This window comes from Zootoca vivipara, chromosome 7, assembly GCF_963506605.1.
Source record: "Zootoca vivipara chromosome 7, rZooViv1.1, whole genome shotgun sequence".
NCBI classification, from domain to species: domain Eukaryota; kingdom Metazoa; phylum Chordata; class Lepidosauria; order Squamata; family Lacertidae; genus Zootoca; species Zootoca vivipara.
The window spans coordinates 68,686,823-68,702,981 of record NC_083282.1 but is presented as its reverse complement, the minus strand read 5'-3'; the positions used below and the strand labels follow the sequence as shown (position 1 = coordinate 68,702,981).

The window sequence follows — 16,159 nt, the reverse complement described above, 5'->3', positions numbered from 1 at the left end:
TGAACAAACAATTAAACCCAAGTGAACACTATCAAATCAACTGAAAGATTCCAGTGGTGATCAAATTTAAGCAACCATTTACAAATCAAACAGTTCCAAGTTTATCCATTCTTAAATATCAACTTAGTCTCGTAAAAACTGCTGAACACATTTAAACTCAGTCATATTAACAACAACAATTTATTATTTGTACCCCACCCATCTAACTGGGTTGCACCGGCCACTCTGGGTGGCTTCCAGCAAATATAAAAACATGATAAAACATTAAACCTTAAAAAGCTTCCCTATACAGGGCCACACTAAGAAGCTATTTTTAAATATCCCCAGAATTAGGGGTGTGAGCTATCTATCTAAATGGAGAGATCCAGTATTTTATTGTAGCTGAGATTTGACACATCTCCTCAAAACCATAATGGAGCTCCCCACCCTGAAAAAACCCACAGCCAAATGAAGATGGGTTGTTGATGCTCAGTGCGCACTGGATGCTTTTGGACTGTTGCAGGAGGATAGGGAGATAAATATTTGGGGAGAAATAATGGAATTGAGGGGCTGCAATCACTCTACATAGTAACATTTTATTTCAGTGCCCCACTTCTTGTTTTCCATTTTTAAATTGAACTTGTACACTGTCTTGAAATCCAGTATGGTAAAAAGGTGAGTGAGATTATTTAGAAACAATGAACACGTTCGGACCAAACACAAACCAAAGCTTGTTGCTTTGTGGAATATTTCCATAATATTTTGCACAAAACATGTTAACCACAATCCCACACATAGTCAAGTATGCTTAGGTTCAATGAAATCAGTTTCATGCTGGTTTGCATTACCCATCACAACAAGTTATGGCCTGCTTTAATTATGCAAATCGTTTGATTAGAGTATATTTAGATTATTTAGAGTATATGACTCTCAGGGTCCTTTCCCACTCTACAGTTCTATGGTTTTGAAAGCTATAAATAAACAATAACACAGAAAAGGTGTGTTTTCAGACTTTTAAATAATTTCTTATATGCCTTTGGGAATGTTACATATTGAGAACACATTCAAACCATTTCTCACCATATAATCCCAGAGAAGACAAGGTGCAAAGACTTGTGTGTGATGTGTATGTCTGTGTGCAGGATATAGTACCGTACATCTTATTCATTATTCATGAATGTTAAAACCATCCCACATTGAATATGTATTATAAGATTCATGTTATTTAAGACATAGACCTTTAAAAAAAAAACCCAGTTTAAGCTCAAAACACTACTCAAATACATACCGGTATATTTCTGCTTCATTCTTTTTCCATGTAGCGCTTTATGCAGTTCTTAAACTCAGAACTAATCCTATCTGTTACAGTTGGTCTGCATCGATTGATCACAGCCCATCACAGATATGAGTGCAGAAGCTCACTGGAGTCAAAGCGCTTCAGTTCTGTGATGCATTATGGCTATCAGTGTGTTCTAGATATGACGTGCAAAATTCATTAAGCATAATAAATCCCCTTCTGTTTTGCAAGTGCATCAGAATCCATTCGTTTCAAGAAAACCAGACATATATCAATTATTCATATTATTCAATGCCTCCAGATGGCCTTAATACAAATTATTTCATAGTTACCTTCTCTGGAGCAGCTCTCAAGGACTTCTCTGTCCTCTTCTTTCAGTTCATTTGTAAAGAGCAATGTGTCTGTTCCTTGGCATTAAATATTAGTTTTTAAACTTGTTGACAGGGGGGAAAAGACCACCACAGAGCAAAGCTCTATGAGTAGGGAAATGCACAGTGAAAGTCAGTGATCACGCCTTCTTACCAATAATATATTTCAACTCTAGGACATTTTTCCATTCTGGAAAATTCACTGGCAAAATGCCACATCTTAATATGGAACATAGCCTGGGCCAGCTGATTGCTCCTGTTAAGACTTTGTCCGGGTTAATAAAACTACACTAGCTGAACTAATTTAATAGAACATATTTAATTTTTTTGCAAATATTGAATTTAGGCTCACATAAACCAGCTGAGCTCTTGCTGAAATCAATTTAGCTCAAACCATCTGTAGCAAAACCAAGGGATTTGCTGTATTTTTTCATGTATTTTGGGGGACTCCAAATTAAGAAAATGGGGGGAGATTGCGTCTGTGTATAAAATGACCCACAATTTTGAACATAATTTTTTATTATGCTGCTGCTCTGCCTGTGAGTACTGGGGAGGACCGCTCCCCCTGAAGCCCATTCTCCATCTTGGGCCTGGGGGCGGGCCCCATACTCCACCACAGCTCATAAGGCTCCGAGGAGGCCTCAGGACATTGATGCTGCTGCTTAGTCGTTTAATTTTGATGTGTTTGTAACTTTTACTGTTTTTGGTTTTTATTGTTTTATTGTTTTGTTTGTTTTTTGTATATGTTTTAATTTGATTTCAAGGGGAGGGGTCAGGGCTGCCTGGGAGTGGGTCCCAGCCAACAAAATGGCTGGGGCAGGTTACACAGGGGTGTGTGTGTGTGCACTGGGACAACCGATCTCAGTGATCATGGGTAGGAGGAGGAGTTATGCGAAGACCAGACCATGTCATTACCGAGGAGGCAGGCTTAGTCGTTGTTTGAAGACTATCCCTGCCTCCGGGTCTGGTCCTGACTGGATGGATACTGGAATCAGCAAGGGATACCCACACGAACTGAAGGTGCTGCTGTGCAATGCCAGGTCAATGATTCACAAGACAACTGCCATCCATGACTTGATCGTGGATGGAGGACTTGACCTGGCATGTGTAACAGAGACTTGGTTGGATGAAGCAGATGGGCCTGTTTTAGCTGCTGCTTGTCCACCAGGTTTCTCTTACGCACAGCAACACAGACCTTGTGGGCGGGGAGGGGGGGTTGCAGTGATTTTTAGGAAGTATTAGTCTACCCAGTTCTCTGAGTGTATGTTCTGGAAGTTGGGCAATAGGGGCAGTACAGGATTCCTTCCGGTGTACCTACCTCCCTGCTGCACCAAGGATTCCCTGTCCGAGCTGCTTCAGGTCATGGCGGACGTTCTCCTGGAGACACCTAGTTTGGTTGTCCTAGGGGATTTTAAAATCCATGCCGATACGACCTTACAAGGGGCTGCTCGGGACTTCGTGAAAAGCATGGCCTCCATGGGGCTGTCCCTGAATAAGTTGGGCCCAACTCATAGCCGCGGACATACCTTGGACCTGGTGTTTACCTCTATGGATGTTGGTGATCTGACATTAAGTAAAAGCGAAACTAAAGAAGTGCCATGCTCAGATCACTACCTGGTGCAACTGGAATTCTCTGCAACCCTTCCCCTCTGCAGGGAGGTGGGGCCTATTCGGATGGTCCACCCCCACCACTTAATGGATCCAATTGGTTTCCAGAGAATGGTAGGGGATGTTTTATCCCATGTTGATGGCTTTCAGCCGATTCCCTGGTGGCCCGCTGGAATGTGGAGTTAACCAGGGCTATTGACTGTTTGGCTCCGAAGCGCCCTCTCCGATTGCATGGAGCCCAGACAGCCCTGTGGTTTTCCATGGAGCTGAGGGCAATAAAACAATCGTTGAGACGGCTAGAGCGCTGGTGGCGGAGAACTCATTCTGAATCTGACTGGACACGGGTTAGAGCTCAACGTCGAGCCTACCAAGTGGCGGTAGCGACGGCGAAGAAGACCTTCTTCACCGCCTCTATTGCATCTGCAGAAAACAGCAGCAGGAGACTGTTCCAGGTGGTTCGCAATCCGAACCACCTTCGTCATCGGGGCCTGATAGGGACCCCAATATCTCCTGCAATGCTTTTGCAAAGTTTTTTGCAGATAAAGTCGCTCAGATTCGGAGGGAGGTAGACTCCACTGTGGGAGCAGGGCCGGGGCAGGAGAGTGCTGGACCCCTGCTCTCTGGGGTGGTAAATGCTTCCCACTATGAGGGAGTATTCCCAGACCCGCTGAAAGAGGCGGTCATTAAACCGCTTCTTTAAAAAAAATCGTTAGATGCGGCTAATATGGCCAACTATCGCCCAGTCTCAGATCTTCCATTCTTGGGCAAGGTGATTGAGCGGGTGGTTGCTGAACAACTCCAGGCATGCCTGGAAGAAGTGGACCATTTGGATCCCTTCCAGTCCTCATCATGGGACTGAAACTGCCTTGGTCGCACTGGTTGATGATCTCCGGCGGGCTAGGGACAAAGGTGAGAGCTGTTTCCTAGTTCTGCTGGATCTCTCAGCGGCTTTTGACACCATTGACCATAACATCCTTCTGGACCGTCTAGAGGGGTTGGGAGCTGGGGGCACTGTCATACAGTGGTTCCGCTCCTTCCTCCTGGGCCATGTTCAGAAAGTGGTGGTGGGGGATGAGTGTTCGGACCCCTGGGCTGTCACTTGTGGGGTGCCTCAGGGCTCTGTCCTCTCCCCCATGCTTTTTAACTTCTACATGGGTGTTCATCAGTATGCGAATAATACCCAGCTCTACCTCTCTTTCAAATCAGAGCCAGTGAAGGCGGTGAAGGTCCCGTGTGAGTGCCTGGAGGCGGTTGGAGGATGGATGGCGGCTAACAGATTGAGGTTGAATCCTGACAAGACAGAAGTACTGTTTGTGGGGGACAGGAGGCGGGCAGGTGTGGAGGACTCCCTGGTCCTGAATGGGGTAACTGTGCCCCTGAAGTACCAGGTGCGCAGCCTGGGAGTCATTCTGGACTCACAGCTGTCCATGGAGGCGCAGGTCAATTCTGTGTCCAGGGCAGCTGTCTATCAGCTCCATCTGGTACGCAGGCTGAGACCCTACCTGCCTGCAGACTGTCTCGCCAGAGTGGTGCATGCTCTGGTTATCTCCCGCTTGGACTACTGCAATGCGCTCTACGTGGGGCTACCTTTGAAGGTGACCCGGAAACTACAATTAATCCAGAATGCGGCAGCTAGAGTGGTGACTGGGAGCGGCTGCCGAGACCACATAACACCGGTTTTCGACGATCAGCCCTTTAACTATATGGACCTTTAACTATATGGACCTTTGTCGGCAAGGTAATGTCTCTTCTTTTTTAAGATGCTGTCTAGGTTTGTCATTGCTTTTCTCCCAAGAAGCAGGCGTCTTTTAATTTCGTGACTGCTGTCACCATCTGCAGTGATCAAGGAGCCCAAGAAAGTAAAATCTCTCACTGCCTCCATTTCTTCCCCTTCTATTTGCCAGGAGGTGATGGGACCAGTGGCCATGATCTTGGTTTTTTTGATGTTGAGCTTCAGACCATATTTTGCGCTCTCCTCTTTCACCCTCGTTAAAAGGTTCTTTAATTCCTCCTCACTTTCTGCCATCAAGGTTGTGTCATCTGCATATCTGAGGTTGTTGATATTTCTTCTGGCAATCTTAATTCCGGCTCGGTCCAGTATACCTGAAGGAGTGTCTCCACCCCCATCGTTTTTCCCGGACACTAAGGTCCAGCACCGAGGGCCTTCTGGCGATTCCCTCATTGCGAGAAGCCAAGTTGCAGGGAACTAAGCAGAGGGCCTTCTCGGTAGTGGCGCCCGCCCTGTGGAACGCCCTCCCATCAAATGTCAAAGAGAAAAACAACTACCAGACTTTTAGAAGACATCTGAAGGCAGCCCTGTTTAGGGAGGCTTTTAATGTTTAATCCATTATTGTATTGTATTTTTCTGTTGGAAGCCGCCCAGAGTGGCTGGGGAAACCCAGCCAGATGGGCGGGGTATAAATAATAAATTATTATTATTATTTTATTACGTAAACTGGTTTAAAGCAGAATGACCAGATACTAAGTTAGGACTTGATCTGCTGCTAAAATGTAGAGATTTATGGGTTAGGAGCGAAGATGAATCTGAGTAAGTAGTGCTAAGTTACACATCACCCTGAAACATTAGTCCCTGATCCTTGTGCTAGAAAGGGTATCAGGTAGACAATTCCAGATACTTCGTTTGCTCTTCTCAGCCATGGCAAGGACGCTCAGCTCACACATGTCCTAAGTTGTTGTGGTGGGCATTTTGCCAGGCTGGCAAAAAGAGGGAAAATACATTAATTTAAGAGGGCTTCTCAATGCACACACACACTCCTTAATCACCTGTAGGATGACCTATAGAATGCTTGATGGCTCAGCCGCACTTCTGCTTATCCCATGCCTAGGACGCATGAGTCTGAGTGGTTTACTGCTCGTCCTATGCTTTCTAGACACAAGTCTGAGTGGTTTTCTGTTTGCTCTGCCGCTTTCTCCAGGAAAACCCACTCTTTAGCACCGAATTGGAGCAAACGTCAATCCGCAGAGAAACTGATGTTTGCTCCAATTCCATGGTAAAGATCGGAGTTTCCCAAGGGAAAAAGTCAGGATAAGCAGAAGTCTGTCAAAAATGAAAGAATGAGCTGAAGTGCAGAAGTTTCCATGTGCAGTCTGTGTGTGCAAAACTCATGCCAGAATGTAACCTTTGTGGCATGTGGCTTGTCCTGGCCTTTTTAGGACAGTTGTGAAGGTTTTCAAAAGGAGTTTAATAAAAGGAGCTATAGTTATGATAAATATTAGTCCTCATAGTATTTATGAAAGGAGTAACCTCAGCTAGTCTTATAGGAATTCTACTTTTTTCTATCATGAAAAGATAGCCAACCTTTTATCCAGCTTTCTAATGGGCACTGATGGCAAGAAGATACATTTCTTGATGGTTGGTAACTACAAGCAACCGGACAAACTTCATGTGTGTTTGTTTGTCTCTGGGGTGTGTGTGCTCAGTACCTTGTGTATGTAGCACTAAGAAGGAAACTTAAAGCTAGAAAGTAAATAATTGTTCTGAAGACTGAGTTCTTGCAGTTACCAGTATTGCTCCGAAAGCATGTTATCTCCTTTGTTGGTTGAGAAACTAATTCTTCTATTGCCAGCTAGCCCACATTCACTTTGCATTACGGTTGCCATATTTCAAAGAGTGGAAATCTGGACACACAAGTTTTCAACAAACTAATCCTGGCTATGTCTAGGAAATTCTGGACGTATGGCAGCCCTACGTTGCATATTTGTAAAAATATAACATTTCCCCCCCAAACCCCTATGTGTCTAGATTTTTGATTATTATTTTTTGCATCTAGATTTTATCCTCACAAACACCCTGTGAAAAGCTATAATTTATATCATTTGCATATATCATTTGCATTCTCCCCAGTAAGCAATGTGTTCTGTGCAGTTAATGATAAACTGAAGCTGAAATAAACCCTGAAATTTACTACCAACTGGGGTCATGGGAAGCTGAGAACCACTAGTACTAACCCTACAACTGGGATCATGCTTGGAGTTTGGGGCATGAGGAGAGTAGGTTGCTATCTACCGTGTTTCTCATATTATAAGACATGTCTTATATTTATTTTTTCCTCAAAAAACACACCATGGCTTATTTTCAAGGGATGTCTTATTTTTTTCCTCCTCCTCCTGCTGCGGCCGGCATTGCTGCTGCGACTATCACTATGTCTTATTTTCGGGGTATGGCTTATATTCCTTGAATGCTTAAAAATCCTGCTATGGCTTATTTTATGGGTATGTCTTAAAATATGAGAAACAGGGTAGCATACCCCAAAACAATGTTTGGGTCAGCAATTTATAAAAAGATTGTTTACTTTATGCCAGTCCCCCCCAATTTACTGCTCATGCCTAATAAAGCTCATGTTCTTTCGAACAAGAACATGCAATCGGCTTTTTGTTTGTTTGTTGTTTACAACAATTTAGGTCTCGTTTAGAGATGCTTTAGGAGATCGATCTTTGTGAATTTCAATACAAATTGACCTGATCTGAGAGACTTCAGAGAAGTGTGACTAGCCCAAGGTCACCCAGCAGCTGCATGTGGAGGAGCGGAGATGCTAGTTTTGATGTCAAAAGTATCAAAATATGTTTAAAGCATGTATTTTGAGAGAAAATATGTTTAGAAATGCATTTTTAAATACTTAAATGAAAATTGTCATTATTTGGCAGATTAATGTGGAAACAGGTTGGGTGCAAATTAATAGAATAATTTGTTTTATTCGGGGTGATTTCAATGGGAAAATAATTGGCTTTCCTTCTATGAAATTACATGAATTCCATTAATTTCTAAATGCACCATTGTTTAGTAGGATTAGCCCCTATCACTATGGTATTAATCTTTATTATAAAATACCAGTATTAAAATTTAGTATCCAGTCCTAGAACTGAACCTGAAAGGAAACTAGACGCCAGTTAGCGGATACAGAAAAATATAATACTGTGGCTTTAAGCTTCATAAGTGTACAGTGGTACCTCGGGTTACGAACGCGATCCGTTCCGGGTCGCGGTTCGTAACCCGAAAAGTTCGTAACCCGAAAAGGGACCGAACTGCCGTTTTGCGCATGCGCAAAGCGCTATTTTTGCTATTTTTGCGCATGTGCAAAGGTGCACGACGCTTCTGCGCACGCACGCGTGGCGAAAATACTTCCGGGTTTGTGAAGTTCGTAACCCGGGTTGTTCGTAACCCGAGGTGTTCGCATCCCGAGGTACGACTGTATATCATAGTGGCAAAATTCAAGGACTGAAGGATATACCGTAAGTCATGGAGCAAGATGTTCTGCATACTAGATGGCAAAATGACACATCTGGCAATAGTTACAGGTAGGTAGCCGTGTTGGTCTGCCGTAGTTGAAACAAAATAAAAAAATTTCTTCCAACAGCACCTTAAAGATCAACTAAGTTTTTAATTTTGGTATGAGCTTTCGTGTGCATGCATCTGAAGAAGTGTGCATGCACACGAAAGCTCATACCAAAATAAAAAAACTTAGTTGGTCTTTTAGGTGCTGCTGGAAGGATTTTTTTTATTTTGTTTCGACATCTGGCAATGATTGTCTGAATTGCACTAATGTCACACAGGTGAGCCAAGCCAGCGTTATCAAGTTGTGTGAGAATTCATAAACAAAAATAAGTTGCTGAAAAGCCAGATGTTGTAAACAGCTTGCATAAAGTTCTGTCCAGTATGAAGGATCAAGAGGATAGGCAGTACAGTTCCCAGTGATACTTGTCGTGACAATTGAAACACTTTTGTATAAGGACTCAGACTGTTTATGAGTCTTAAAAACAAACAAACCACAGTAACAAACCACAAACAAACAAACAAACCACAGGGTATCTGAAGAAGTGTGCATGCACACGAAAGCTCATACCAAAATAAAAACTTAGTTGGTCTTTAAGGTGCTACTGAAGGAATTTTTTTATTTTACTTCGATCCAGACCAACACGGCTACCTACCTGTAACCAAAACCACAGTAAGGCAGCCAGATCTTAAGTAGCCCAAGGAAAGTGGGTCTGGATTCCCAAGCAGTTCTTTCAGGGTACTTCTTTCAAGGGCTGATTTTTACCGCTATTTGCTTCCTGCCTGGGCTTCTGCTCTTTTGTCTTTGCTCAAGGCACACACAGGTCTTTCTGCTTTTGGAAGTGGTGGATAATACAGCCCCAGTAGTGTCAGCTTGCTTTGGTTTTATTTTCTGTATCTTCATTAATAGATTTATTGGGTATCATATTTGGATTATTGCCTAAGCTATGGATGTCTAACAGACACCTAGAGTGTGAATATATGTTGCTATTATTTGAATTTATTCTACAGCGGTACCTTGGTTCTCAAACTTACGGTAATCTGTTTTGGAAGTTCGTTCCAAAACCAAAGCGTTCCAAAACCAAGGTGCACTTTCCCATAGAAAGTAATGCAAAACGGATTATCCCGTTCCAGACTTTTTAAAACAACCCCTAAAACAGCAATTTAACATGAATTTTACTATCTAACGAGACCATTGATCCATAAAATGAAAGCAATAACCAATGTACTGTACTATAATGACAGTATTGTAGATGATAAAAATTAAAATTATTATTTTTTCTTACCTGCACTGATGATAGTCATTGTTTGGATGGGGGGCTTATCCATTTCCACAGTCACACAATCAGTAGCTGAACTGGGTTCCACACAGTCACAAAAACAAATTAACCAAAAAAGCTTCAAAAACAAAAACGCAAAATAAATAGCAAAAATAAAAGCGCCAAACTTAAACCATTCCGGAAGTTCAAAAACTAAGGCACAGCTTCTGGGTGGTGCAAGCACCCCGGATACAACAGCCAACATCCGCACCAGATGTTCAGCTTCTGAAAAACACTTACCTCCTGGTTTTCGGTGTTTGAGAACCAAGGTGTTTGAGTAGGCTACCATGGCATTTGAGAACCAAGGTACCACTGTAATCGTAAAAATAATGCAACTCCTTTAGCCTACTGTATGCTTATCAGAGGGCAGAGCAATTCTAACCTCTGTCAAAGTCCAGTTGAGGGAAGTTGCCACATATAAAGAGCCTATACCAACCAAAGGCAGCATGAGATGATGTCACCGGTGTTAAGAGACCAATAGATCTGGACCAGTCTCATCTTGAACTGGGCTGGGAAAAGACACAGAGACCTGCCTGCCTTGCTGTTCATGCTGAGTCCAAAGCTGTGGGTTTGGGGGGCCTCCCTAGAAATCTTATAGGGAAGCAAGATCTGTTGAAGTGTTACTGCTGTGTGTCACGGTCCGGTCGGCGGGCGTCAGGACCAGAGGCAAGATGGTGGTGAAGAAGCAGGAACAGGTGCAGGGCTGAGGGTCCAGCAGCAGGCAGTTGCAGGGTCAAGGAGCAAGGCAGAGACGAAGGTCCACGGGGCAAGAAGCAAGGCGAAGGCTCAAGGAACAAGAAGCAAGGCGAAGGCTCAAGGAACAAGAAGCAAGAAGCAAGGCGAAGGTCCAAGGGTCGAGGAGCAAGGCGTCGACAAGGCGAGGGTCCAAGGAGCAAGGATCAAGACGTCGGCAAGACAAGGGTCCAAGGAGCAAGGATCAAGACGTCGGCAAGACAAGGGTCCAAGGATCAAGACGTCGGCAAGGCAAGGGTCCACGGAGCAAGGATCAAGACGTCGGCAAGGCAAGGGTCCACGGAGCAAGGATCAAGACGTCGGCAAGGCAAGGGTCCACGGAGCAAGGATCAAGACGTCGGCAAGGCAAGGGTCCACGGAGCAAGGATCAAGACGTCGGCAAGGCAAGGGTCCACGGAGCAAGAGGCCAGATGCAACCAGGCAGGGATAGCGTTGCTGTGGCAAAGAGCTGAAGGGAAATGCTGGGCTTTTATCCCTCCCAGCTCCTGCCACCAGGTGCAGTGAGATCTCAAGTGGCCCCACCTGGGTGACTACTCCTTGCCTCTCCAGCACAAGCTGAGGTCTTCACCTGTGTGGCCACGCCTTGCTTCTCCAGCACAAGCTGAGGCAGGCCCCAGTTCTGCAAAGCACCACAGGCCTGACTTCTGCCCATACTCCTGACACTGTGAACTCTTCCATCTAATGCTCAGCCTGCATATAGGTGTGTGAATAAAACTATATATCACAAAGACACCACTGTCTCCGGTAACCTTCATTCAAAGGAAATCAAGCCCAAGATATATCCTCACCTCCCTGAAATCTTTCATCGTTTGAAAATTGTGGTGCAGCTAACAATATAAATAAATAGGAATGCAAGATACATATTATTAATTTTTTTATAATTATTTTTATTGAAGATTTTCTTGGGTTACAAAGGTAGTGCAATGTCTCATTTTTTCCCCTTCCATGCATCATTTTTACAAATCAAGTTTACTTGTTGAGACATTATGAGGGCGGGAGAATTAATTACATTTATTAGTTACTCTTTTTTACTCAATTCAGAGTGACTTATAAAGCAGCAGCAGCAGCAACAACAACAACAACAGTACACACATATAAAATGGAACAACTGTAGGTTGTTGTTTTTTTGCATATTTATCGTGGAGCTTTTAAGCACCAGCTTGCATACGTTTCTTTTGTAGTACATCGTAACCAAGTCCATGACCCTACTGCTGGCTCCATAGCCATTATAGAGAGCATCTTAAATGAACATTTATGGTTCCTGTGTGGAACTTCCCTAATTGTGAAACCATCACGTGCTACAATTTAACTGGAAAAAAATTCGGTGTCACTGCTCATAAAAACCTTACTCCGGAAAGCAATAGGTTGCTACTACAGGCATATAAGGAAAGGGAAGGGGGAAGTGAACTTAAAAGCTCTTTGTTTGTTTTCATTTGCATACAATCTATTTGGCATGTTCAATAGTTTTGGGTAAAGTGGGGTCATCACAAATACTGATTCTCAATTAGATCAGTGCATTTCAAAGATTCTGCCTGAGAATACTTTCCATCAACATGTCAGTAGAAGATTTCCCTTTATGTTGCAGAGAATTGTGTGAGAGTTACTAGAGCACCCAGTCATGCAGAGTGCTATCCAGGCCTGTTGGGTTCTGCATGCGTGAGAGGGCAACCTAGAACCACAGCCAAGACTCCTTTGTGTTGAGTAATGTAAGGGAAACTGTAAGAGAAACCCTGTATAATAAATAATAATAATAATGTTTGAAATGGATCCTGACAATCCCAGAAAAAGCTTTCCATACATTGGGGAAATTCCTGACACGCCCTGGTTTTCGGGTGTAGAAATGGCGTCAGGCGGGAATTTTGGTGAATCGGCAAAATGTCAGGGAAAACCCGAGTGCATGGCAACGCGATGGAAAAAGCAGTGGAAACAGCTTTAAAAAAACTTGAAATCACTATATTTGGGTTAGGTTTCCACAGAAAATCTCAACAATTTGGGTTTGTTCCCCCCAAAAGGCTGTCAGGAATTTTACTTTTTCAAATATGTCAACCCTAGATGTAACATCGTTTAGCAAAGAAGCAGAATCAAGCCTCCCCTTCCCCCTCCCTAACTTGAGATAAACTCCAATTTGCTTTATCATTATGTGTGAACTGGCGAAAGCCTGGTCCCTTTAAACCAGGGGGTAGACAACCTAAGGTCCGTGGGCCAGATGCGTGGGCCAATCACCTTCTCAATCCGGCCCGCAGACGGTCCAGGAATCAGAAGAAGAAGAGTTTGGATTTGATATCCCGCTTTATCACAGGAGTCTCAAAGCGGCTAACATTCTCCTTTCCCTTCCTCCCCCACAACAGACACCCTGTGAGGTGAGTGGGGCTGAGAGACTTCAAAGAAGTGTGACTAGCCCAAGGTCACCCAGCAGCTGCATGTGGAGGAGCAGAGACACGAACCCAGTTCACCATATTACGAGTCTACCGTTCTTAACCACTACACCACACTGGCTCTCAGCGTGTTTTTACATGAGTAGAATGTGTCCTTTTATTTAAAATGCACCTCTGGGTTGTTTGTGGGGCATAGGAATTTTTCATGCCCCCCCCCAAAAAAAAATAGTCCGGCCCACCGCATGGTCTGAGGGACGGTGGACCGGCCCACGGCTGAAAAAGGTTGCTGACCCCTGCTTTAAACTGTGATTTGTTTTAACAACACGGAATTACCAATCATAGTTTGATCCTCAACAAACCATAATTGGAAGTAACTAAAGATCCCCTGTCCAGTGCATCTAACAATACACAGTGGTTAGTTGAAAACAAGCAGTGAATGCTTCCTATCTCCTCGTGGCTGTGCCAGAGATAGAGAGGAGAGCATGTGAGCCCTTTGCTCATTTCTGTTTGTTAGCATTATATCTGAAATCCACCATTAAGTTTGTGACATTTCTATCCGAAGCCCAAGTGTACACAGTACAAGAATAGAGTGACTCATTCACTGCAACAGTAATAGGCGGTAATAGTATTACCATGATGAGGGCTATGGAGAATTTTCCAGACACAGAGAACCATGAATTCAGAATTGCTAGTCATATAATATAATTAAGTTAATTTCATTTACATAAGTAAGTTCATTTTATTCATGTAGATTTAATATCTGAAATGATCTGAAAGTATTATTATTATTATTAAAATGTATTGAATTAAACAGGATCTCCACAAAAGCAAATTTGTGTCACAAAAGACAAAGTTACATTGTTCACCACAAAACATAAGTTGTGTTCACATATCTGTCAGTGACACGGTTATAAAAATAACCCATTTCTCTTTCAAAAGTCCATCAGTTTGCCTGCTTTTACTGTTTTTTTAGTTTTTCTACATATAATGGTTAATTATATCTAATTTATAGAAATAAGTTATAGAACTAAAATTATTCTCCTTTGTCAGGACAAATAGTGTCTGTTTCTATGGGCAAAATTCCAGTATTTAAATGTTGATCAAGGAAACAGAATTTGATCTTGTTCAGACTATTTTGCATTTTCCCTGTGTACTAGAAACTTTTATTTTCTCTTCCTGCAATAGCAACAACAACAACTCTGAGAAGGGAGAAGAAAGGACTTAAAACTGAGGAAAATTTATAGATGTTTAAGAGAACAATTGCCAATATGATTTTATTATTCTAAATTACAAACCAGAAGTCACCATAGTCTTTGGCAGCAAAAGGAGATCCTACAGAATCTTTCAGACACTTTAAAAATTATAATAATTCCTCTCCCGAAAACAACCAATCCCACAAAAAGTACAAAACATGTGCATCTTGTGATACAAAAAGTTATTTCATTTTGGAATAATGATAAAATTGAAAATATGTAATTGAAAGGGGAAAAGAAATACTGAATATTGTTAAAACAGGAAACCAACATTAAGAATACTAATACAGTATGCAATAAATTACTTTGCAACTGTATGGAAGAAGTTTATAATCATTCTACCACCATTTAGTCACCACTTACGTACACAAGAAAACACCTCTGATCAGACAACGTGTTATAAATTAAAAATAAATATATCCTCTTTTTATTTTCAGTAGTGAATATAAGACCGAAAGAACAATGCGTAAGAAAGAAAAAACGGTTACTATTGTCTCCACGGAGGGATACCAAAACCTTCAGAAAATAATGAAAGAATACTAAATAAATGCTGCCCCACTTCAAACTTCATACACCATTCCTAAAAATGCAGATACTGAATGTACTTAACCAGAATTCATTTTTTTAGTATAAAAAGGGAAGGAAACAAAAAAGAATCTTTTGAACCTAAGTTAGAAGGAAAAGTAAAATTGATAAGATTAATGAAACAAGCAAATGAGCTCAGCGTAACAAGTGATGATAAAGTTTTGTTCTAAATGTTAAAAAGAAGAGCAAATACAGCACAATATTTGAATATTAGGAAGATCTGCGCAACTCTTGGATTCACTTTTTCATCCCACCAAGCTATCCTTTGGGGTCTGGCTGGAAGTGGGAAATGGAGAGTCTAAAATGTAAAATTTTCTCTGTAAAAGTATGTTAGAATGCAGAATTTATCGGAAAAGGGATCGATTTTTTTCCTATGAAAGTAGCAAGTGGCTACTGCATTCAATACTCACTAGTGCAAATCAGAGCAGATTTTCTTTCTTGTCGTCCTCTTGGTCTGAAGAGAATACGAGCGATGCTCCTGGAGTTTTTGCTGTCACCCTTCTCCCCTACGATTGCTGCAACCCTTTCCCTCTTCTAGCCTTTTTACATAGAGCCACACCGAGTTGCAGCCAAATTACTGTAAGCAGAGTACCTGGATGGGCTACCCCCCTTTAATTTACTGCATATGGTCAGGTGTTTCTTTTTGCTCTGCATGACTCTTCAAATCATTTGCAAACGGGAAAAGAGTGTACTTGAAGTTAATCCTGTGTAATTTTAATCATAGAAAAATTCCACTAAGCAATGAGAACATCCCCAGATGCAAGCCAGACACAAATAATTGCTAGAAAAAGCATTTGGAAGAGTTATTTGGTAAAATATCAGATCCTTCCATAAAGTCCAGTTTTATCTGTTGACTTGGCACAGGCTTCGCTGGCTTCGATGAATGCAAAAGGGTTGGACACTCACTCACAGCCCTAATATAATTCTAACCTTGCCTTAAATCTGAGGCAAAGAAGAAACCTGGCAATGGTTTGAAATTGAAAAAGCAAGCGACATGTTAATTATTTTTAAATACTTTAAAAACGCATAGAAAGAAATCAATAGTCCCCGTATTGACAAAGAGCAGGTATGAGTTATAGGAGAAGCAGTTTAAAATTGTGTGTATCAAGGCTGGGCTTTCATATGTTCCTGTCTCCCCTAGTCAATTTCACAAGTGTGTTCTTAATTGATTCTGCGTTGGTTTACAGCCACTCCATGCAACGTATATATATATATTTTTAGTGCTGAACTGAAAATCCTGCTGTACTGCCATAACCCGATTTGCAGAGTGCAAAAAGCATGCTTGCGTTTTTGTGATTCCTTGGGGGATGTTGAAAGGAAGTCTAGAAATGT

At 42.2% G+C, this 16,159-nt stretch overlaps 1 protein-coding gene across 1 annotated transcript in view; it reads right to left on the bottom strand.

Moving 5' to 3' along the window:
* The window catches only part of ASIP (agouti signaling protein), a 29,380-nt gene extending 13,942 nt beyond the window's left edge, over positions 1–15,438 (bottom strand). Inside the window, exon 1 of the mRNA XM_035123167.2 lies at positions 15,238–15,438. The gene's annotated coding sequence lies outside the window, so the exon portion shown is untranslated. The remainder of the gene's footprint in view (positions 1–15,237) is intronic.
* Positions 15,439–16,159: the final 721 nt, after the last annotated feature.